The sequence below is a fragment of the Cibotium barometz genome, chromosome 29 (genome assembly GCF_041138505.1).
Source record: "Cibotium barometz isolate CiBa-2024 chromosome 29, ASM4113850v1, whole genome shotgun sequence".
NCBI lineage: Eukaryota > Viridiplantae > Streptophyta > Polypodiopsida > Cyatheales > Cibotiaceae > Cibotium > Cibotium barometz.
In genome coordinates, this window is record NC_141074.1 from 16031666 (window position 1) to 16055990 (window position 24325).

The window sequence follows — 24325 nt, forward strand, 5'->3', positions numbered from 1 at the left end:
AATTGTAATATAATGTAATATAACGTATTATACTGCTTACTGTAATAAAATGTAATATACTGCTTAATGTAATATAGCCATAGGGCCATTCTTACATCAAGATTGTCCATGGTGTGCCTAGGTCCATTCTCCACTCCCTTGTGTCAACTCCCTAGGGCCATTCTTTCAATATGCATTCAAAATACAACAAGATTTTCCATGGAGGAATGGCCCTAGAGCCATTCTTGTATGCACAATGTGCTTGAAAGCACACCATCCATGGTGTGCTTGGTAGAATGGTCCTAGGGCCATTCTTCCATCCATAGTGTGCTTAAATAATGGCCCTAGGGCCATTCCACCATCAATGGTTTCCTTTAGAATGGCTCTAGGGCCATTCTCCACTCCCTTGTGTCAAAATACATCAAGCGTTTCCATGGAAGAACTAGGGCCATTCTCCACTCGCTTGTGTTAGCCCCCTAGGGCAAATCTCTACATATGCATGCAAAATACATCAACATTGTCCATGGAAGAATGTCCCTAAAGCCATTCTTGTAAGCACAATGTGCTTGAAAGAATTGTCCTAGTACCATTCTAAAGCACATTGTGAGAATGGTCCTAGGGCCATTCTCCACTCCCTTGTGTCAACTACTATTGGTGAATTTTATAATGGACATAGGGCCATTCTACCCTCCATGGACAATATTCTACCAAGAACACCATGGTAAAGTGGCTCTAGGGCCATTCTCCACTACCTTGCCCCTTGGGCAAATCTCTACATATGCATGCAAAATACATCAATATTTTAAGCATAATGTGCTTGAAAGAATGGCCCTAGTGCCATTCTAAAGCACATTGTGAGAATAGTCCTAGGGCCATTCTCCACTTCCTTGTGTCAGCTCTACTCGGTGAATTTTAGAATGGCGCTAGGGCCATTCTACCATCCATAGATAATCTTGTTATATTTTGCATCCATGGTGTGCTTGAAACTATTGCCCTAGGGCCATTCTACCATCCATGGTGTGGTTTAGAATGGCCTTGGGACCATTCTCCACTCCCTTATGTCAACTACCTAGGGTCATTTAATATGAATTCAAAATGGCCATCCTTGTAAGGACCATTCAAAATGGCCATCCTTGTAAGGACCATTCTAAAATGGTCATTCAAGAATGGCCCTAGGGCCATTCTTTGATGCCCCATGGCCATTTCCAATGTGACCTATGTGCCTTGGGGTCATGCAAGAATGGCCTTGGGGCCATTCTTTGATGCCCTTGGGCCAATCTTGCATGCTCTTTGAGGCCTTTAAGGTAAATAGTTACCTTATTTGCCATTAAATAATGGCCCTAGGGCCATTTTTGCACCGTTTGTGCATGAAAAGAATGGCATTGGGGCCATTCTTGCACCTGTTGCCCGGTTAGGTGGCACCAAGGCCATGCTAGAATGGCCCTAGGCCATTTTTGCATGCACAAGAGCATCAAGATTGTCCCTAGGGACATTCTTGGATGCCCAAGGGCATGCAAAAAAGCTGGTGCCACCAAGGCCATGCTAGAATGGCCCCATATCCATTCTTGCATGTAGAAGAGCATCAACAAAGGCCCTAGTGCCATTCTTAGATGCCCCATGGCTATTCTCAACATGACCTATGTGCCTTGGGGTCATGTAAGAAAAGGTCTTGGGGCCATTCTTCGATGCCCTAGGGCCAATCTTGCATGCTCTTTGAGGCCTTTAAAGCAAAACAGTGGCCTTATTTGCCATGAAAGAATGGCCTTAGGACCATTCTTGCACCGATTGTGAATGAAAAGAATGGCACTGGGGCCCTTCTTGCACTTGTTGATTAGGTAAAGGATGGCCATATGGATATTCTTGTTTGCCCAAGAGCATGCAAGAAGGTTGGGTGGCACCAAGGCCATGCTAGAATAGCACTAGGGCCATTGGAGCATGCATAAGAGCATTAAGATTGGCCCTAGGGCCATTCTAGGATGCCCGAGAGCATGCAAGAAAAGAATGGCCCTATGGCCATTCTTGGATGCCCAAGAGCATGCAAGAAAGTTGGGTGCCACACCAAGGCCATGCTCGAATGGCCCCATATCCATTATTACATGTAGAAGAACATCAAGAGTGGTCCTAGGGCCATTCTAGGATGCCCAAGAGCATGCAAGAAAAGAACGGCCCTAGAGCCATTCTTGGATGCCCAAGAGCAGGCAAGAAAGTTGAGTTCCACAAAGGCCATGCTAGAATGGCCCCATATCCATTATTGCATGTAGAAGATCATCAAGAGTGGCCCTAGGGCTATTCTTGGATGCCTCATGGCCATTTCCAACATGATCTATGTGCCTTGGAGTCATGTAAGAATGGCCCTGGGGCGATGCTTTGATGCTCTAGGGCCAATCTTGCATGCTCTTTGAGGCCTTTAAGGCAAAATATCGACCTTATTTGTCATGAAAGACCATTCTTGCATGCTCTTTGAGGCCTTTAAGGCAAAACAATGACCTTATTTGTCATGAAAGACCATTCTTGCACCGCGGTTGTGTATGAAAAGAATGGCCTTGGGCCATTCTTACACCTGTTTGTGCATGAAAATAATGGCCCTATGGCCATTCTTGTTTGCCTAAGAGCATGCAAGAAGGTTGGGTGTGGCACCAAGGCTATGCTAGAATGTCCCTAGGGCCATTTTTGCATGTACAAGAGCATCAAGTCTAGCCCTAGGGCCATTCTAGGATGCCCCATGGCCATTCTTGCACGTGTTGTATAAGAAAAGAATGGCCCTATGGCCATTCTCGGATGCCCAAGAGCATGCACGAAAGTTGGGTTCCACCAAGGCCATGTTAGAATGGCCCCATATCCATTCTTGCATGTAGAAGATTATCAAGAATGGCCCTAGCACCATTCTTGGATGTCCCATGGCCATTTCCAACATGATCTATGTGTCTTGGGGTCATGCAAGAATGGCCCTAGGGCCATGCTTTAATGCCCTAGGGCCAATCTTACATGCTCTTTGAGGCCTTTAAGACAAAATAACGACCTTATTTACCATGAAAGAATGGCCCTTGGGCCATTCTTGCACTGGTTATGCATGAAAAGAATGGCCCTATGGCCATTCTTGTTTGCCCAAGAGCATGCAAGAAGGTTGGGTGGCACCAAGGCTATGCTATAATGGCCCTAGGGCCATTGTTGCATGGATGAGTATCAAGATTAGCTGACCCATGGCCATTCTTGCACCTGTTGTATAATAAAAGAATGGCCCTAGGGCCATTCTAGAATTCCCCATGGAAATTCTTGCACCTATTGTATAATAAAAGAATGGCCCTAGGGGTATCCTTGGATGCTCAAGAGTATGCAAGAAAGTTGGGTGCCACCAAGGTCATGCTAGAATGCCCCCATATCCATTCTTGAATGTAGAAGAGCATCAAGAATGGCCCTAGGGCCATTCTTGGATGCCCCATGGCCATTTCCAACATGACCTATGTGCCTTGGGGTCATGCAAGAATGGGGACCTACATACCTTTCTAGCCATTCTAGCTCTTTCAAACATACCCTAGTATTATGAACAAAATTGACTGTATTATGTTTTCATCCTTGGAGATTTGCACGATCTACTCTTGACTCTATGATGTTATCATAGATAGGTATGGATGCTCGACCTAGAGACAAGGTCTTTATGATGCTAGTAAGTGAATGTGTTGGAGTTGGTTGCATCTCTAGAACAGATCCAGAGATGTTTTGTAGTGGCTCTAAGACTGGTCAAGGGAATGTGTCTATGTTTGTAGAGAAATGTGTGAAGGATGTAGACCTTCCCCCTTCCAACTATGGATGTAAGAGATCTAAGAGGTGCAGTTTGGACTTTCGTTCGTTGGCCTAAAGTTATGTTAATGCCTTTTAGAGTCCTCCAAATTTTGGAGAGCAAATGGAAAATACAGATAGACAAGCCGGTCCTATGGAACCTCCAATTGTGGATGCTATACCAGTGACATCTTTAGAGTCTGACATCAAAACTTGAGCATCTTGGAAGAGTAAAAATGTCCTTTTATGGGATGAAAGCAACACCTAGATGTGTACAAGGGTTTGATACTCTATGTGCTTCCAAAAAACTGTGTCAACTTTGAACAACATGGTAAGCATTGCGTGGGTGGTTGTTGATAGGGCGCCAGAGGGTACATTAAGTGGAAATGGTTATGAGGTGGATAGCATCAACTTAGTTAAGTGGCCTATCAAGCAAATTACAATGTTAGACAATACTCCATTGTAGCGCTATGTAGCCTTTGAAGACATGTAGGGTGATGAGTCGAGCAGAACATTGTTGAGTATCCAATGGTGGCTTAGGAGGTCCTAACCTAAAAAAAAAGAAGCTATACTTTCATAAAAAGAACTCCAAAAATGAGAGAGAACCACTAACTTTGAGTTTCTATTTGTCAATGAGAGAGAACCACTAAGTTTGAGTTTCTATTTGTCAATGGAATTAGTGCAAAGGGTTGCCTCTATTGATTGTTGTAAAAACAAATGTTGTGAGCTTACAGATCGCGTCATGATAATGCGCATACGCCAAGATTTTTGGGGACAATCTCAAGAAATTCAAACAAACTATGTATATGATGTGCTCTCTGTGTCTTATCTACAAGGCTAAAAACCAAAGAAGATTAAAAGGTGGCATTGATTGGTATGATCACTCATGGACATGGGGAGGGGCATTACGGTCACTTTATGCTAAATGGCTTATGGCCATTGGATGCTAATCTCACAATTAGATCAATTGCATTGTGTTTGCATAACCTAGAGCGGTTGGATAAGCACCCCCTTGGTGATCTAGCTACAGATGGGGCTTCAAGGAGCAATGTTTCACTTCTCCATGCCTTGAGCTCAAGGGAAGCTTTAGATTACCACTATAATACTTATGGTAAAGAGCTTATTGGCCCCAGCAGGTATCGAGTGACAATGCACATGCAAATTCCCCAACAACCATTGTTCCAGGAGAACATGTAGGTCCAAATGATTTACAAGGTGTCAATGTGATTTCAGCTTTTCCTCGCAGATTGCCAAAGAACTTGCTATGCAACTAGATAATTGTGTAGGTGAAAAAAAGAATCGATATTTGTTTGCATATCTATCTCTTCTAGTTGCAAGGGGGGCTTTTAAAACTGTTCAATCGGGAGGATTTTTAATGGTCCCTCACCTTTGGATGTTGTCGCATGAAGCCTTTAGGCAGCATTGAACCCATGGGACCAACAATTCCGCTGTGGACACACACATGAGGACATAGATGCAATGTTAGTAGGTTCTCAAAAAAATTGAGAGTCGAACAGACCTTCACTTTACCACATTTGATGGACACCTTAAGGACCAGCTCGAGCTCTTCACAAGTGCCTTTTTTGCTAACTCAAGTGCTTGCCTTCAAGTGATATTGTGATGGGCAAGATGCACTTATAGGCCACTCTAGGCCACTTCAATTTCAATTCTTCATGAATAGGGACACACCAGTAATGTAATATAAAGTGCATGTAGCAACACTTGATTGGAGGCCTAATGTGACGGAGGTATTCCACTTGATTGGAGGATTTATGTGATGGAGGTATTCCACTGTGGAAGAAAGAGTGAAGGTAAGCCAATGTTACCACCAGGTAATCCACCTTTGTTGTTGATGGCAAAGCATGTAAAGGGGCATGAGGATGTGATATCAGGTATAAAGTCTTATATTAGATTTTGGCAAAATCTTGGAAACGATCCTTTTGTTCCAAGATATTATAGACCTGTGATAGATTATTGGAATAATGTAATCCAAGAGCTTGATAAACCAATTATAGCATCAGAGGCTAGATTGTACACACATTTTTGGCCAAAGTCTCAAGGCTCTCAATAGCGGGACATGGATGCTTCCTTTAAGCCTAAAAGGTTCTTAGGCTACGAGGAGTATAATGATCATTATTGTGGGCCTCAACGAGAGAAACCAAGGGAAGAATTCAACCCAATGCTAGATGTGCAGCAAGGGGACTTTACCTTGTTGCTCCCACAAAACAGAGATGTGTATCCTATTTGGCTTGCTATGGCTGAATCAAACATTGATATAGATAGGAAGTCACCAAACTACAAGAAGATTCTGATACAGTATTGGGCACCGTGTGCAAGAAAGGATGGTTTGACAGATGCAGAGGCCTATGGTGATTGTTGGAAGGGGTTTTGGGCAGAGAACAAGGTAGATCCTCGGGTGTGGGAAGAGGCGGATGCAATTGTTTGGTCATGGAGGCCTAGAAAACCAGGGCCTTATATGAGAATCAAGATACCAATCAAGGAAGCCATAAAATCATAAGAAGGAATGCACCTAGGCGGAGCAGATCAACCTCTTGATGAGGAAGACTTTGACAGTGCCTGCCTTGAAGAGTTATGACTTTTGTGCTTTAAATTTGCATGGTAGTAAAAATGCAGCAGTCTCACTTATTTGAAATTTTCTATTTCTCACAACCTAATTTGCAAACGAGATTGTTTTTCCACCATCATAATCTACCATCGTACTTATTCAAGACTTGGTATTTAAATTTAAAGATAGTTTCATTTATTGTTGCCATTGAAGGTAGAGTTTCATTTATTAGTTGATCCACAATTATGAAGTCTGTGGGTATTTATGTACAAGACATATGCGGCTTCCTTATTATAGTGTTTATCCAGTGCCTTCCTAAATGATGTATCTATCTCCTTGCAAGTATGGAATGGCCCAATGGCCATTCTTTACACACGTACAAATTCCCACAATAAGTGGGAAATTCCCAATTTATGCGAAACATACCAATTTTAAAATTCCCAAAATGTAAGATTTTTTCCATTTTATCTAATATGGACGTAAGAGCCTAAGGACAAGCAAAGGTGACCTCTCTTAAGGAACTGCACCTGCTCCCAAACACATTGTAGGTCTCTCTTCCTTCCTCTCTTCTCAGATCCAAATCCCCATTGGCACCTTACTCCAAGGAAGCCCTAGCTTATGGAAGGATCTAAAAGATTGGATGGAGGGACACCTTGGAGTAGGGATGCAGGAATCCGCAGAGCTAGATAGCTCTATTGAGACAAAGGATGATAAACTCATTGAACCCCATGGGATCACTGGTATCCCCACGGTTTGCATCATCAAACTCCGACAATACTTTGAAGGTGATGAGCTCAATGCGGCATTACCCCCATAACCTTTGATGGCCTATAGGTCACCACCATCCTGGATGGAGGAGTAGGAGTAAGCATTGTCACCAAACAATGCTGGGAAAAATGGGGAGCACCCACCATGGATGACACAACCTTATTGGTGAAAATCGTTGATGGAGCCACCACTAGACCCATAGGTCTCTTGAAGGATTTAAAGATCAAGATCCTTGGGACCAACTTCCACCACACCTTCGTGGTGATGAATTTTGACCGATAGCCTGTTTCGTATGATTGTATCCTTGGATGACCCTTTATGAGGGAGAGACTAAAATGATCCATGAGTGGGATACATACCACATATACATCCAAAAAAAGGATCAACTCATGGATGTATATGTGGTATGTATATGTGTATATGTATCCCACTCATGGATCATTTTATATGTGGAAGATCAACCTACGCACATGGAAGGTCCATACAACAACCCAGTCCATTGCAGTTCACCTGTGCTGCCAAACCTGCCACCAAAAACGATTGATGAGGAGAAGGATAGTGAGGAATGTGCACCCCTCCCAGAGCTAGAAGACTCTAAGAATTGGATGCATATCCTTGTTACCTTGGACATAGTGCCGAGGTACACAAGAACCCAGTTTGTGAGACCGCCGTGAGAAGACTCTAAGAATTGGATGCATATCCTTGTTACCTTGGACATAGTGCCGAGGTACACAAGAACCCAATTCGTGAGACCGCCGATGGGTAAGAGATCACGTCTCTCTACATGCTTAGCACTGCATATCTACCCAAAGTTGCCAATCATGAGCCTAAAAAGGCCACTAATGACAAACCGTTATGGGAAAAACACTCACATAGAACTTGCAAACCCGATGGGTTCCTTGGACAACACGAAACCTATGCATTAGGGCCAAAAGCGTTTTAAAAAGGGTCGCATTTTAATCACTTGTACTAGATTTGGATTAAGCTTTGGACCAATAAAAATGTGACATTCAACCATAAATACGACATTGGGTGTCATATCCACTTTTTACTAACTTTACTAGTTTGGATATCACCACTTTAATGTGATACGGTGTGGCTATTTCAATGTCACTTTAGTGGGTTCCAACTTCAAGGGCCTGTCCTCATGTGCCAAATGTCAGTACTTCAAAAGGTAAAAATTTAAAATTTAGGTTCCCCCAAAAATGATTAAATGCATTTGAATTCCCTAATCTACCATGATTGAACCTCTTTCTAGTCGTCTTTTTAAATCATCCTCTCCTCTATTGATCATCTAGTAATGTAGAGACAATAGTCCTAACCCGAGGCACACTCGTAATGCCATTTCATCATGCATTCTTCATAATGTTAAAGATGATTTTAGGGTGTGTGGAATGGTATAAACTTCAAATTAAATGATTGGGTGACTATGAAACCATCATGCAAAGATCCTCATAGGAAAAGAAGAGACTTAGTACAATACCATTGGAAGGGATATATCTTGGAATTCAAGATAGCAAAAGATGGATGGAAGGCAAAGATGCAACATGTGTACACGACAAGAGAGATGCACATGCATCCTTCTACTCCAGCATCTACATTGCAAGCTCATTGTAAGATATTTTTTGTTGTTGCAATTTTACTATGTTCTTTATGATTCTATGGCTTATTCACATGTGTTGTATATGTGATAGATGTTTATCCATCAACAAACATTGAGTGGCAACCTGTGGAGTCATTCCCTATAGGACTTTCAAAGCCATGCATGCTGATCTTGGGAAAGTATTATTTTTTGATCAACTATCTACTTTTCTCATTAATAAAGATCTATTTTTATACAACGCTAAGTATATTGTCCCTACAAGACCAAAAGCTTATGGAAGACTGGAGAGTTTGGCTATACTAAGCCTAAATTTATCAGATTGGGACTTTCAAGACAAAGGTACTATATTAGTAGCATTTAAATACAAGATTGTCTTGGATATTTAGAAGTCTATGAAAGCAAGAAGGATTTCTAAGAGGATTAGGCTATCATGGTTTATACCTCTTCATGTATTTGTGCCATGTTTTCAAGAAGCAAACATGAAGAGGACAAAATCAATATGGCTATCTACACATATATCTGAGTTTGACTTGGATAATGCAGTTGGAGCATAATCGAAAGTGAATGAAGTCATCCATAGGGGTGACCTTATAAAATGTAATGCTTGCATTGAATCTGTGGTGATGCCCTATCACATATCTCGGCAAACCTTATACATTAGCTTAGACTATAGATGATGGAAAAAGAGTAGAGGGACTTGGATGCCATTGGATTCAGAGGAAACATTTCTACAGTATGACCTAACAATCAACTTGAGTGATGATGACAATAGAGTCATCCCTATAAATACAAAATGGACATTGAGGGATGTGCTTATGTCCTTGGAATTTCTATTAGATGCCATACCATTAGACTACAAATTTAAGGTAAATGGTATTGTAGTGGGAAGAAGGTCCAAAAAGACTTTTAGTTGCATGAAATGTTTGTCCCCTGTAATCTTGAAGTTTTCTTAATACAATATAAATTTTTACCCATCTATCTTGTCTTGTTGATTCATTTTGTAAAATAGTTATTCATTCTCAACATTATTAAGACAAGATAACCAATGTAAAATGAGAAACAATGTATTTATTACAATGACAATATCTATACAAATTGGTTGGTTATAATGTATGAGAACAAAAAATTATCTACTTTGGAGGGTCAGTGTCCATAGAAGCCTTGGCCTCTTTGCCTTCCTCTTGGTTGGCTTGGACTCCGATTTCTTGGATGTTTTCTTTGACTTGGCCTCTTTTTCCTTAGACTATTTCTACTTTCGAGAAGCCTTTCCCTTCTCCGCGTCTATCATTTTCTTCTGCCCAAATTTCAACGAAGACATCATAGGTCCTTTTCTTTTCGCTGGCTTCTTTGCATCATAGGTGGGATTAATGGTGGTGGTGGTGGTGAATCTGGATTTGCAGAGATTCACACGACTGTCGAGCATTAATCTGATTGCCTTTGCTTTCTGCCATGAAATGTATGTGTCTGTATAACATAAAGTTGTGAACTACAAAAAATCATGATCAAAACCTTAGTATATATTAGGATATAAAAGTTTAAGGAAAATATTATAATTTTTTACAACAGGTGTAAGGACCATTCCTACATGACCCCAAGGCCTCATATATCCACCGTTTTACTTTAAAATGCATCATAGTGCATGAAATAGTACCCATAGTGGGGGCATCCAAGAATGGCCCTTGTATGACCCCAAGGGGCCATGGGTGCATCCAAGAATGGTCCTAAGGCCATTCTTTTCCATGCACAACATGAGGAAGAATGGTCCTAGGGCCATTCTTGCATGACCCCAAGGCCTCAAGGTCATTTTTGGGATGGCCACCATGGGACATCCAAGAATGGCCCTAGGGCCATTCGTTTCATGCACAACAGGTGTAAGGACCATTCCTACATGACCCCAAGGCCTCATATATCCACTGTTTTACTTTAAAATGCATCACAGTGCATGAAATAGTCTCCATGGGAGCATCCAAGAATGGCCCAAGAGCCATTCTTGCCTGACCCCAAGGAGCCATGGGTGCATCCAAGAATGGTCCTAGGGCCATTCTTTTTCATGCACAACATGAGGAAGAATGGCCCTAGGTCCATTCTTGCATGACCCCAAGGCCTCAAGGTCATTTTTGGGATGTCCATGGGGTATCCAAGAATGGCCTTAGGGCCATTCTTTTCATGCACAATATGACCTCAAAGGCCATTCTTGCATGACTCCAAGGCTTAAGGTCATTTTGGAATGACCATGGAGCATATAAGGATTGCCTCTTTTCATGCACAACAGGTGTGGAAGAATGGCCCTAGGGCCATGCTTGCATGACCCCAAGGCCTCAAGGTCGTTTTGGGATGGATATGGGGGCATCCAAGAATGGCCATAGGGCCATTCTTTTCATACACACCATATGGAAGAATGGTCCTAGGGCTGTTCTTGCAATACCAAAAGGCCTCAAAGTCATTTTGGGATGGCCATGGGGGTATCCAAGAATGGCCATAGGGCCATTCTGTTCATCCACAATAGATGGAAGAATGGCCCTAGAGGACTCAAGGTCATTTTGGAAGAATGGCCCTAGAGGACTCAAGGTCATTTTGGAATGGCCATTGGGGAATCCAAGAATGGCCCAAGGGCCTTTCTTTTCATGCACAACAGGTGTAAGGGCCATTCTTGTATGTCCCCAAGGCCTCAAATATCCACTGTTTTACTTTGAAATGCATCAAGAGCGTGAAATAGTGGCTATGGGGACATCCAAGAATGGCCAAATGGCCATTATTTTGAAGCACAATAGGTGCAAGAATGGCCCTAGGGCCATTCTTGCATGACCCCAAGGCCTCAAGGAGGTCAGGGTTGGCCATGGGGGCATCCAAGAATGGCCCTAAGGCCATTTGTTTTCATTCGTGCATGACCCAAAGGCCTCAAGGTCATTTTTGGGATGGCCATGGGGCATTTTGGATGGCCATGGGCATCCAAGAATGGTCCTTGGTCCATTATTTTCATGTACAACAAGTGTACGGACCATTCCTACATGACCCCAAGGCCTAAAATATCCATCGTTTTACTTTAAAAATGCATCACATTGTATGAAATAGTGGCCATGGGGGCATCCAAGAATGGCCCAAGGGCCATTCTTGCATGACCCCAAGGGGCCATGGGTGCATCCAAGAATGATCCTAAGGCCATTCTTGCAAGAATGGCCCTAGGGCCGTTCTGTTCATGCACAACATAAGGAAGAATGGCCCTAGGGCCATTCTGCATGACCCCAAGGCCTCAAGGTCATTTTTGGGATGGCCATGGGGCATCCAAGGATGGCCCTGGGTCCATTCTTTTCATGCACAACAGGTGGAGGAATGACCCCAAAGGCCATTCTTGCATGACCCCAAAGCCTCAAGGTCATTTTGGATTAGCCATGGGGCATCCAAGGATGGATTCTGTTCATGCACAACAGGTGGAAGAATGGCCCTAGGGCCATTCTTGCATGACCCCAAGGCCTCAAGGTTATTTTGGGATGGATATGGGGGCATCCAAGAATGGCCTAGGGGTCATTCTTGCATGACCCCAAGGCCCCTCAAAGTCAATTTGGGATGGCCATGGGGGCATCCAAGAATGGCTATAGGGCCATTCTTTTCATCCACAACAGGCGACAGAATGGCCCTAGGGCCATTCTTGCATGACCCCAAGGCCTCAAGGTCATTTTGGAATGGCCATTGGGGCATCCAAGAATGGCCTAAGGGCTATTATTTTCATGCACAATAGTTGTAAGGGCCATTCTTTCAAGACCCCAAGGACTCAAATATCCAATGTTTTACTTTGAAATGCATCCTAGAGCATGAACTAGTGGCCATGGAGACATTCAAGAATGGCCAAATGGCCATTATTTTCATGCTCAATAGGTGGAAGAATGGCCGTAGGGCCATTCTTGCATGACCCCAAGGCCTCAAGGCCATTTTGAGATGGCCATGGAGGCATCCAAGAATGGCCCTAGGGCCATTCTTTTTCATGCACAACATGAGAAAGAACGGCCGTGGGGCCATTCGTGCATGACCCCAAGGCCTCAAAGTCATTTTTGGGACGGCCATGGGGCATTTGGATGGCCATGGTGCATCCAAGAATGGCCCTAGGGTCATTCTTTTCATTCCCAAACAGTTGTAAGGACCATTCTTACATGACCCCAAGGCCTAAAATATCTGCCGTTTTACTGTAAAATGTATCACAGTGCATGAAATAGTGGCCATGGGAGCATCCAAGATTGGCCCAAGGGCCATTCTTGAATGACCCCAAGGGGCTATGGTGCATCCAAGAATGGTCCTAGGGCCATTCTTTTTCATGCACAACATAAGGAAGAATGGTGGCCCTAGGACCATTCTTACATGACCCCAAGGCCTCAAGGCCATTTTTCGGATAGTGATGGGGCATCCACCAAGAATGGCCTTGGGGCCATTCTTTTCAGGCACAACAGGTGTGGAAGAATGACCCCAAAGGCCATTCTTGGATGACCCCAAGGCCTCAAGGTCATTTTGGAATGGCCATGGGGCATCCAAGTATGGCCTCTTTTCATGCACACAATAGGTGGAAGAATGTCCTTAGGGCCATTCTTGCATGACCCCAAGGCTGCAAGGTCGTTTGGGGATGGATATGGGGCATCCAAGAATGGCCATAGGGCCGTTCTTTTCATGCATAACATGTGGAAGAATGGCCTTAGGGCCATTCTTGCATGACCAAGTCCTCAAAGTCATTTCGGGATGGCCTTGGTGGCATCCAAGAATGGCCATAGGGCCATTCTTTTCATCCACATCAGGTGGAAGAATAGCCCTAGGGCCATTATTGCATGACCCCAAGGTCTTAAGGTCATTTTGGAATGGCCATTGGGGCATCCCCAAGAATGGCCCAAGGGCTATTATTTTCATGCACAAGAGGTGTAAGGGCCATTCTTGCATGATTCAAAGGCCTCAAATATCCACTGTTTTACTTTGAAATGCATCACAAAAAATGAAATAGTGGCCATGGGGACATCCAAGAATTCCCAAATGGCCATTATTTTCATGCACAACAGGTGGAAGAATGGCTCTAGGACCATTCTTGCACGACCCCAAGGCCTCAAGGTCATTTTGGGATGGCCATGGGGGCATCCAAGAATGGCCATAGGGCCATTCTTTTTCATGCACAACATGGGAAGAATGGCCCTAGGACCATTCTTGCCATGCACATGTGTAAGGACCATTCTTGCATGACCCAATGGCCACTCTTGCATGACCCCAAGGCCTCAAGGTCATTTTGGAATGGCCTTGGGGCATCCAAGAATGGCACTAGGACCATTCTTTTCATGCACAACATGTGTATGGACCATTCTTTCATGACTCCAAGTCCTCAAGGTCATTTTGGAATGGCCATGGGGCATTTAAGAATGGCCCTAGGGTCATTCTTTTTATGCACCAATAGGTGGAAGAATGGCCCAAGGGCCATTCTTGCATGACTCCAAGGCCTCAAGGACATTTTGGGAAATATTTATTGCATAGTTTCTCTTCTTATTGAAAAGAACTTATTATTTTACTAGAAAAATTAAAAATAATTATTTAAACTATACATAAACCAATCTTAAATCACCAAACGATGTCATGAATCTATTTCAAAAATCACTAAAACTAACAAAAATTTCTTTTTCACGCATGCATACACCCAATATTTTCTCTTTTTATATGTATGTTGAGAGAGAGAGAGAGAGAGAGAGAGAGAGAGAGAGAGAGAGAGAGAGAGAACATTGCCTCTTATTAGTTTTTTTATTTCAACTCATAGAAAGTTTTAAAAAGGACTATTCAATGCAAGGTTTTCAAACAAGAGGGAACCTGGCTCCCTAGGGGCCATTACATTTCCCACACAACTAAAAATTAAAATTAAGAATAAAAATATCCAGTGGCCATAACATTAATATAGTGCCACACATAAATGTAACGTAGTATAATTGTAATATAATGTAATATAATGTAATATAACGTATTATACTGCTTACTATAATAAAATGTAATATACTGCTTAATGTAATATAGCCATAGGGCCATTCTTACATCAAGATTGTCCATGGTGTGCCTAGGTCCATTCTCCACTCCCTTGTGTCAACTCCCTAGGGCCATTCTTTCAATATGCATTCAAAATACAACAAGATTTTCCATGGAGGAATGGCCCTAGAGCCATTCTTGTATGCACAATGTGCTTGAAAGCACACCATCCATGGTAGAATGGTCCTAGGGCCATTCTTCCATCCATAGTGTGCTTAAATAATGGCCCTAGGGCCATTCCACCATCAATGGTTTCCTTTAGAATGGCTCTAGGGCCATTCTCCACTCCCTTGTGTCAAAATACATCAAGCGTTTCCATGGAAGAACTAGGGCCATTCTCCACTCGCTTGTGTTAGCCCCCTAGGGCAAATCTCTACATATGCATGCAAAATACATCAACATTGTCCATGGAAGAATGTCCCTAAAGCCATTCTTGTAAGCACAATGTGCTTGAAAGAATTGTCCTAGTACCATTCTAAAGCACATTGTGAGAATGGTCCTAGGGCCATTCTCCACTCCCTTGTGTCAACTACTATTGGTGAATTTTATAATGGACATAGGGCCATTCTACCCTCCATGGACAATATTCTACCAAGAACACCATGGTAAAGTGGCTCTAGGGCCATTCTCCACTACCTTGCCCCTTGGGCAAATCTCTACATATGCATGCAAAATACATCAATATTTTAAGCATAATGTGCTTGAAAGAATGGCCCTAGTGCCATTCTAAAGCACATTGTGAGAATAGTCCTAGGGCCATTCTCCACTTCCTTGTGTCAGCTCTACTCGGTGAATTTTAGAATGGCGCTAGGGCCATTCTACCATCCATAGATAATCTTGTTATATTTTGCATCCATGGTGTGCTTGAAACTATTGCCCTAGGGCCATTCTACCATCCATGGTGTGGTTTAGAATGGCCTTGGGACCATTCTCCACTCCCTTATGTCAACTACCTAGGGTCATTTAATATGAATTCAAAATGGCCATCCTTGTAAGGACCATTCAAAATGGCCATCCTTGTAAGGACCATTCTAAAATGGTCATTCAAGAATGGCCCTAGGGCCATTCTTTGATGCCCCATGGCCATTTCCAATGTGACCTATGTGCCTTGGGGTCATGCAAGAATGGCCTTGGGGCCATTCTTTGATGCCCTTGGGCCAATCTTGCATGCTCTTTGAGGCCTTTAAGGTAAATAGTTACCTTATTTGCCATTAAATAATGGCCCTAGGGCCATTTTTGCACCGTTTGTGCATGAAAAGAATGGCATTGGGGCCATTCTTGCACCTGTTGCCCGGTTAGGTGGCACCAAGGCCATGCTAGAATGGCCCTAGGCCATTTTTGCATGCACAAGAGCATCAAGATTGTCCCTAGGGACATTATTGGATGCCCAAGGGCATGCAAAAAAGCTGGTGCCACCAAGGCCATGCTAGAATGGCCCCATATCCATTCTTGCATGTAGAAGAGCATCAACAAAGGCCCTAGTGCCATTCTTAGATGCCCCATGGCTATTCTCAACATGACCTATGTGCCTTGGGGTCATGTAAGAAAAGGTCTTGGGGCCATTCTTCGATGCCCTAGGGCCAATCTTGCATGCTCTTTGAGGCCTTTAAAGCAAAACAGTGGCCTTATTTGCCATGAAAGAATGGCCTTAGGACCATTCTTGCACCGATTGTGAATGAAAAGAATGGCACTGGGGCCCTTCTTGCACTTGTTGATTAGGTAAAGGATGGCCATATGGATATTCTTGTTTGCCCAAGAGCATGCAAGAAGGTTGGGTGGCACCAAGGCCATGCTAGAAAGAGCATTAAGATTGGCCCTAGGGCCATTCTAGGATGCCCGAGAGCATGCAAGAAAAGAATGGCCCTATGGCCATTCTTGGATGCCCAAGAGCATGCAAGAAAGTTGGGTGCCACACCAAGGCCATGCTCGAATGGCCCCATATCCATTATTACATGTAGAAGAACATCAAGAGTGGTCCTAGGGCCATTCTAGGATGCCCAAGAGCATGCAAGAAAAGAACGGCCCTAGAGCCATTCTTGGATGCCCAAGAGCAGGCAAGAAAGTTGAGTTCCACAAAGGCCATGCTAGAATGGCCCCATATCCATTATTGCATGTAGAAGATCATCAAGAGTGGCCCTAGGGCTATTCTTGGATGCCTCATGGCCATTTCCAACATGATCTATGTGCCTTGGAGTCATGTAAGAATGGCCCTGGGGCCATGCTTTGATGCTCTAGGGCCAATCTTGCATGCTCTTTGAGGCCTTTAAGGCAAAATATCGACCTTATTTGTCATGAAAGACCATTCTTGCATGCTCTTTGAGGCCTTTAAGGCAAAACAATGACCTTATTTGTCATGAAAGACCATTCTTGCACCGCGGTTGTGTATGAAAAGAATGGCCTTGGGCCATTCTTACACCTGTTTGTGCATGAAAATAATGGCCCTATGGCCATTCTTGTTTGCCTAAGAGCATGCAAGAAGGTTGGGTGTGGCACCAAGGCTATGCTAGAATGTCCCTAGGGCCATTTTTGCATGTACAAGAGCATCAAGTCTAGCCCTAGGGCCATTCTAGGATGCCCCATGGCCATTCTTGCACGTGTTGTATAAGAAAAGAATGGCCCTATGGCCATTCTCGGATGCCCAAGAGCATGCACGAAAGTTGGGTTCCACCAAGGCCATGTTAGAATGGCCCCATATCCATTCTTGCATGCAGAAGATTATCAAGAATGGCCCTAGCACCATTCTTGGATGTCCCATGGCCATTTCCAACATGATCTATGTGTCTTGGGGTCATGCAAGAATGGCCCTAGGGCCATGCTTTAATGCCCTAGGGCCAATCTTACATGCTCTTTGAGGCCTTTAAGACAAAATAACGACCTTATTTACCATGAAAGAATGGCCCTTGGGCCATTCTTGCACTGGTTATGCATGAAAAGAATGGCCCTATGGCCATTCTTGTTTGCCCAAGAGCATGCAAGAAGGTTGGGTGGCACCAAGGCTATGCTATAATGGCCCTAGGGCCATTGTTGCATGGATGAGTATCAAGATTAGCTGACCCATGGCCATTCTTGCACCTGTTGTATAATAAAAGAATGGCCCTAGGGCCATTCTAGAATTCCCCATGGAAATTCTTGCACCTATTGTATAATAAAAGAATGGCCCTAGGGGTATCCTTGGATGCTCAAGAGTATGCAAGAAAGTTGGGTGCCACCAAGGTCATGCTAGAATGCCCCCATATCCATTCTTGAATGTAGAAGAGCATCAAGAATGGCCCTAGGGCCATTCTTGGATGCCCCATGGCCATTTCCAACATGACCTATGTGCCTTGGGGTCATGCAAGAATGGGGACCTACATACCTTTCTAGCCATTCTAGCTCTTTCAAACATACCCTAGTATTATGAACAAAATTGACTGTATTATGTTTTCATCCTTGGAGATTTGCACGATCTACTCTTGACTCTATGATATTATCATAGATAGGTATGGATGCTCGACCTAGAGACAAGGTCTTTATGATGCTAGTAAGTGAATGTGTTGGAGTTGGTTGCATCTCTAGAACAGATCCAGAGATGTTTTGTAGTGGCTCTAAGACTGGTCAAGGGAATGTGTCTATGTTTGTAGAGAAATGTGTGAAGGATGTAGACCTTCCCCCTTCCAACTATGGATGTAAGAGATCTAAGAGGTGCAGTTTGGACTTTCGTTCGTTGGCCTAAAGTTATGTTAATGCCTTTTAGAGCTCCTCCAAATTTTGGAGAGCAAATGGAAAATACAGATAGACAAGCCGGTCCTATGGAACCTCCAATTGTGGATGCTATACCAGTGACATCTTTAGAGTCTGACATCAAAACTTGAGCATCTTGGAAGAGTAAAAATGTCCTTTTATGGGATGAAAGCAACACCTAGATGTGTACAAGGGTTTGATACTCTATGTGCTTCCAAAAAACTGTGTCAACTTTGAACAACATGGTAAGCATTGCGTGGGTGGTTGTTGATAGGGCGCCAGAGGGTACATTAAGTGGAAATGGTTATGAGGTGGATAGCATCAACTTAGTTAAGTGGCCTATCAAGCAAATTACAATGTTAGACAATACTCCATTGTAGCGCTATGTAGCCTTTGAAGACATGTAGGGTGATGAGTCGAGCAGAACATTGTTGAGTATCCAATGGTGGCTTAGGAGGTCCTAACCTAAAAAAAAAGAAGCTATACTTTCATAAAAAGAACTCCAAAAATGAGAGAGAACCACTAACTTTGAGTTTCTATTTGTCAATGAGAGAGAACCACTAAGTTTGAGTTTCTATTTGTCAATGGAATCAGTGCAAAGGGTTGCCTCTATTGATTGTTGTAAAAACAAATGTTGTGAGCTTACAGATCGCGTCATGATAATGCGCATACGCCAAGATTTTTGGGGACAATCTCAAGAAATTCAAACAAACTATGTATATGATGTGCTCTCTGTGTCTTATCTACAAGGCTAAAAACCAAAGAAGATTAAAAGGTGGCATTGATTGGTATGATCACTCATGGACATGGGGAGGGGCATTACGGTCACTTTATGCTAAATGGCTTATGGCCATTGGATGCTAATCTCACAATTAGATCAATTGCATTGTGTTTGCATAACCTAGATCGGTTGGATAAGCACCCCCTTGGTGATCTAGCTACAGATGGGGCTTCAAGGAGCAATGTTTCACTTCTCCATGCCTTGAGCTCAAGGGAAGCTTTAGATTACCACTATAATACTTATGGTAAAGAGCTTATTGGCCCCAGCAGGTATCGAGTGACAATGCACATGCAAATTCCCCAACAACCATTGTTCTAGGAGAACATGTAGGTCCAAATGATTTACAAGGTGTCAATGTGATTTCAGCTTTTCCTCGCAGATTGCCAAAGAACTTGCTATGCAACTAGATAATTGTGTAGGTGAAAAAAAGAATCGATATTTGTTTGCATATCTATCTCTTCTAGTTGCAAGGGGGGCTTTTAAAACTGTTCAATCGGGAGGATTTTTAATGGTCCCTCACCTTTGGATGTTGTCGCATGAAGCCTTTAGGCAGCATTGAACCCATGGGACCAACAATTCCGCTGTGGACACACACATGAGGACATAGATGCAATGTTAGTAGGTTCTCAAAAAAATTGAGAGTCGAACAGACCTTCACTTTACCACATTTGATGGACACCTTAAGGACCAGCTCGAGCTCTTCACAAGTGCCTTTTTTGCTAACTCAAGTGCTTGCCTTCAAGTGATATTGTGATGGGCAAGATGCACTTATAGGCCACTCTAGGCCACTTCAATTTCAATTCTTCATGAATAGGGACACACCAGTAATGTAATATAAAGTGCATGTAGCAACACTTGATTGGAGGCCTAATGTGACGGAGGTATTCCACTTGATTGGAGGCTTTATGTGATGGAGGTATTCCACTGTGGAAGAAAGAGTGAAGGTAAGCCAATGTTACCACCAGGTAATCCACCTTTGTTGTTGATGGCAAAGCATGTAAAGGGGCATGAGGATGTGATATCAGGTATAAAGTCTTATATTAGATTTTGGCAAAATCTTGGAAACGATCCTTTTGTTCCAAGATATTATAGACCTGTGATAGATTATTGGAATAATGTAATCCAAGAGCTTGATAAACCAATTATAGCATCAGAGGCTAGATTGTACACACATTTTTGGCCAAAGTCTCAAGGCTCTCAATAGCGGGACATGGATGCTTCCTTTAAGCCTAAAAGGTTCTTAGGCTACGAGGAGTATAATGATCATTATTGTGGGCCTCAACGAGAGAAACCAAGGGAAGAATTCAACCCAATGCTAGATGTGCAGCAAGGGGACTTTACCTTGTTGCTCCCACAAAACAGAGATGTGTATCCTATTTGGCTTGCTATGGCTGAATCAAACATTGATATAGATAGGAAGTCACCAAACTACAAGAAGATTCTGATACAGTATTGGGCACCGTGTGCAAGAAAGGATGGTTTGACAGATGCAGAGGCCTATGGTGATTGTTGGAAGGGGTTTTGGGCAGAGAACAAGGTAGATCCTCGGGTGTGGGAAGAGGCGGATGCAATTGTTTGGTCATGGAGGCCTAGAAAACCAGGGCCTTATATGAGAATCAAGATACCAATCAAGGAAGCCATAAAATCATAAGAAGGAATGCACCTAGGCGGAGCAGATCAACCTCTTGATGAGGAAGACTTTGACAGTGCCTGCCTTGAAGAGTTATGACTTTTGTGCTTTAAATTTGCATGGTAGTAAAAATGCAGCAGTCTCACTTATTTGAAATTTTCTATTTCTCACAACCTAATTTGCAAACGAGATTGTTTTTCCACCATCATAATCTACCATCGTACTTATTCAAGACTTGGTATTTAAATTTAAAGATAGTTTCATTTATTGTTGCCATTGAAGGTAGAGTTTCATTTATTAGTTGATCCACAATTATGAAGTCTGTGGGTATTTATGTACAAGACATATGCGGCTTCCTTATTATAGTGTTTATCCAGTGCCTTCCTAAATGATGTATCTATCTCCTTGCAAGTATGGAATGGCCCAATGGCCATTCTTTACACACGTACAAATTCCCACAATAAGTGGGAAATTCCCAATTTATGCGAAACATGCCAATTTTAAAATTCCCAAAATGTAAGATTTTTTCCATTTTATCTAATATGGACGTAAGAGCCTAAGGACAAGCAAAGGTGACCTCTCTTAAGGAACTGCACTTGCTCCCAAACACATTGTAGGTCTCTCTTCCTTCCTCTCTTCTCAGATCCAAATCCCCATTGGCACCTTACTCCAAGGAAGCCCTAGCTTATGGAAGGATCTAAAAGATTGGATGGAGGGACACCTTGGAGTAGGGATGCAGGAATCCGCAGAGCTAGATAGCTCTATTGAGACAAAGGATGATAAACTCATTGAACCCCATGGGATCACTGGTATCCCCACGGTTTGCATCATCAAACTCCGACAATACTTTGAAGGTGATGAGCTCAATGCGGCATTACCCCCATAACCTTTGATGGCCTATAGGTCACCACCATCCTGGATGGAGGAGTAGGAGTAAGCATTGTCACCAAACAATGCTGGGAAAAATGGGGAGCACCCACCATGGATGACACAACCTTATTGGTGAAAATCGTTGATGGAGCCACCACTAGACCCATAGGTCTCTTGAAGGATTTAAAGATCAAGATCCTTGGGACCAACTTCCACCACACCTTCGTGGTGATGAATTTTGACCGATAGCCTGTTTCGTATGATTGTATCCTTGGATGACCCTTTATGAGGGAGAGACTAAAATGATCCATGAGTGGGATACATACCACATATACATCCAAAAAAAGGATCAACTCATGGATGTATATGTGGTATGTATATGTGTATATGTATCCCACTCATGGATCATTTTATATGTGGAAGATCAACCTACGCACATGGAAGGTCCATACAACAACCCAGTCCATTGCAGTTCACCTGTGCTGCCAAACCTGCCACCAAAAACGATTGATGAGGAGAAGGATAGTGAGGAATGTGCACCCCTCCCAGAGCTAGAAGACTCTAAGAATTGGATGCATATCCTTGTTACCTTGGACATAGTGCCGAGGTACACAAGAACCCAGTTTGTGAGACCGCCGTGAGAAGACTCTAAGAATTGGATGCATATCCTTGTTACCTTGGACATAGTGCCGAGGTACACAAGAACCCAATTCGTGAGACCGCCGATGGGTAAGAGATCACGTCTCTCTACATGCTTAGCACTGCATATCTACCCAAAGTTGCCAATCATGAGCCTAAAAAGGCCACTAATGACAAACCGTTATGGGAAAAACACTCACATAGAACTTGCAAACCCGATGGGTTCCCTGGACAACACGAAACCTATGCATTAGGGCCAAAAGCGTTTTAAAAAGGGTCGCATTTTAATCACTTGTACTAGATTTGGATTAAGCTTTGGACCAATAAAAATGTGACATTCAACCATAAATACGACATTGGGTGTCATATCCACTTTTTACTAACTTTACTAGTTTGGATATCACCACTTTAATGTGATACGGTGTGGCTATTTCAATGTCACTTTAGTGGGTTCCAACTTCAAGGGCCTGTCCTCATGTGCCAAATGTCAGTACTTCAAAAGGTAAAAATTTAAAATTTAGGTTCCCCCAAAAATGATTAAATGCATTTGAATTCCCTAATCTACCATGATTGAACCTCTTTCTAGTCGTCTTTTTAAATCATCCTCTCCTCTATTGATCATCTAGTAATGTAGAGACAATAGTCCTAACCCGAGGCACACTCGTAATGCCATTTCATCATGCATTCTTCATAATGTTAAAGATGATTAGGGTGTGTGGAATGGTATAAACTTCAAATTAAATGATTGGATGACTATGAAACCATCATGCAAAGATCCTCATAGGAAAAGAAGAGACTTAGTACAATACCATTGGAAGGGATATATCTTGGAATTCAAGATAGCAAAAGATGGATGGAAGGCAAAGATGCAACATGTGTACACGACAAGAGAGATGCACATGCATCCTTCTACTCCAGCATCTACATTGCAAGCTCATTGTAAGATATTTTTTGTTGTTGCAATTTTACTATGTTCTTTATGATTCTATGGCTTATTCACATGTGTTGTATATGTGATAGATGTTTATCCATCAACAAACATTGAGTGGCAACCTGTGGAGTCATTCCCTATAGGACTTTCAAAGCCATGCATGCTGATCTTGGGAAAGTATTATTTTTTGATCAACTATCTACTTTTCTCATTAATAAAGATCTATTTTTATACAACGCTAAGTATATTGTCCCTACAAGACCAAAAGCTTATGGAAGACTGGAGAGTTTGGCTATACTAAGCCTAAATTTATCAGATTGGGACTTTCAAGACAAAGGTACTATATTAGTAGCATTTAAATACAAGATTGTCTTGGATATTTAGAAGTCTATGAAAGCAAGAAGGATTTCTAAGAGGATTAGGCTATCATGGTTTATACCTCTTCATGTATTTGTGCCATGTTTTCAAGAAGCAAACATGAAGAGGACAAAATCAATATGGCTATCTACACATATATCTGAGTTTGACTTGGATAATGCAGTTGGAGCATAATCGAAAGTGAATGAAGTCATCCATAGGGGTGACCTTATAAAATGTAATGCTTGCATTGAATCTGTGGTGATGCCCTATCACATATCTCGGCAAACCTTATACATTAGCTTAGACTATAGATGATGGAAAAAGAGTAGAGGGACTTGGATGCCATTGGATTCAGAGGAAACATTTCTACAGTATGACCTAACAATCAACTTGAGTGATGATGACAATAGAGTCATCCCTATAAATACAAAATGGACATTGAGGGATGTGCTTATGTCCTTGGAATTTCTATTAGATGCCATACCATTAGACTACAAATTTAAGGTAGATGGTATTGTAGTGGGAAGAAGGTCCAAAAAGACTTTTAGTTGCATGAAATGTTTGTCCCCTGTAATCTTGAAGTTTTCTTAATACAATATAAATTTTTACCCATCTATCTTGTCTTGTTGATTCATTTTGTAAAATAGTTATTCATTCTCAACATTATT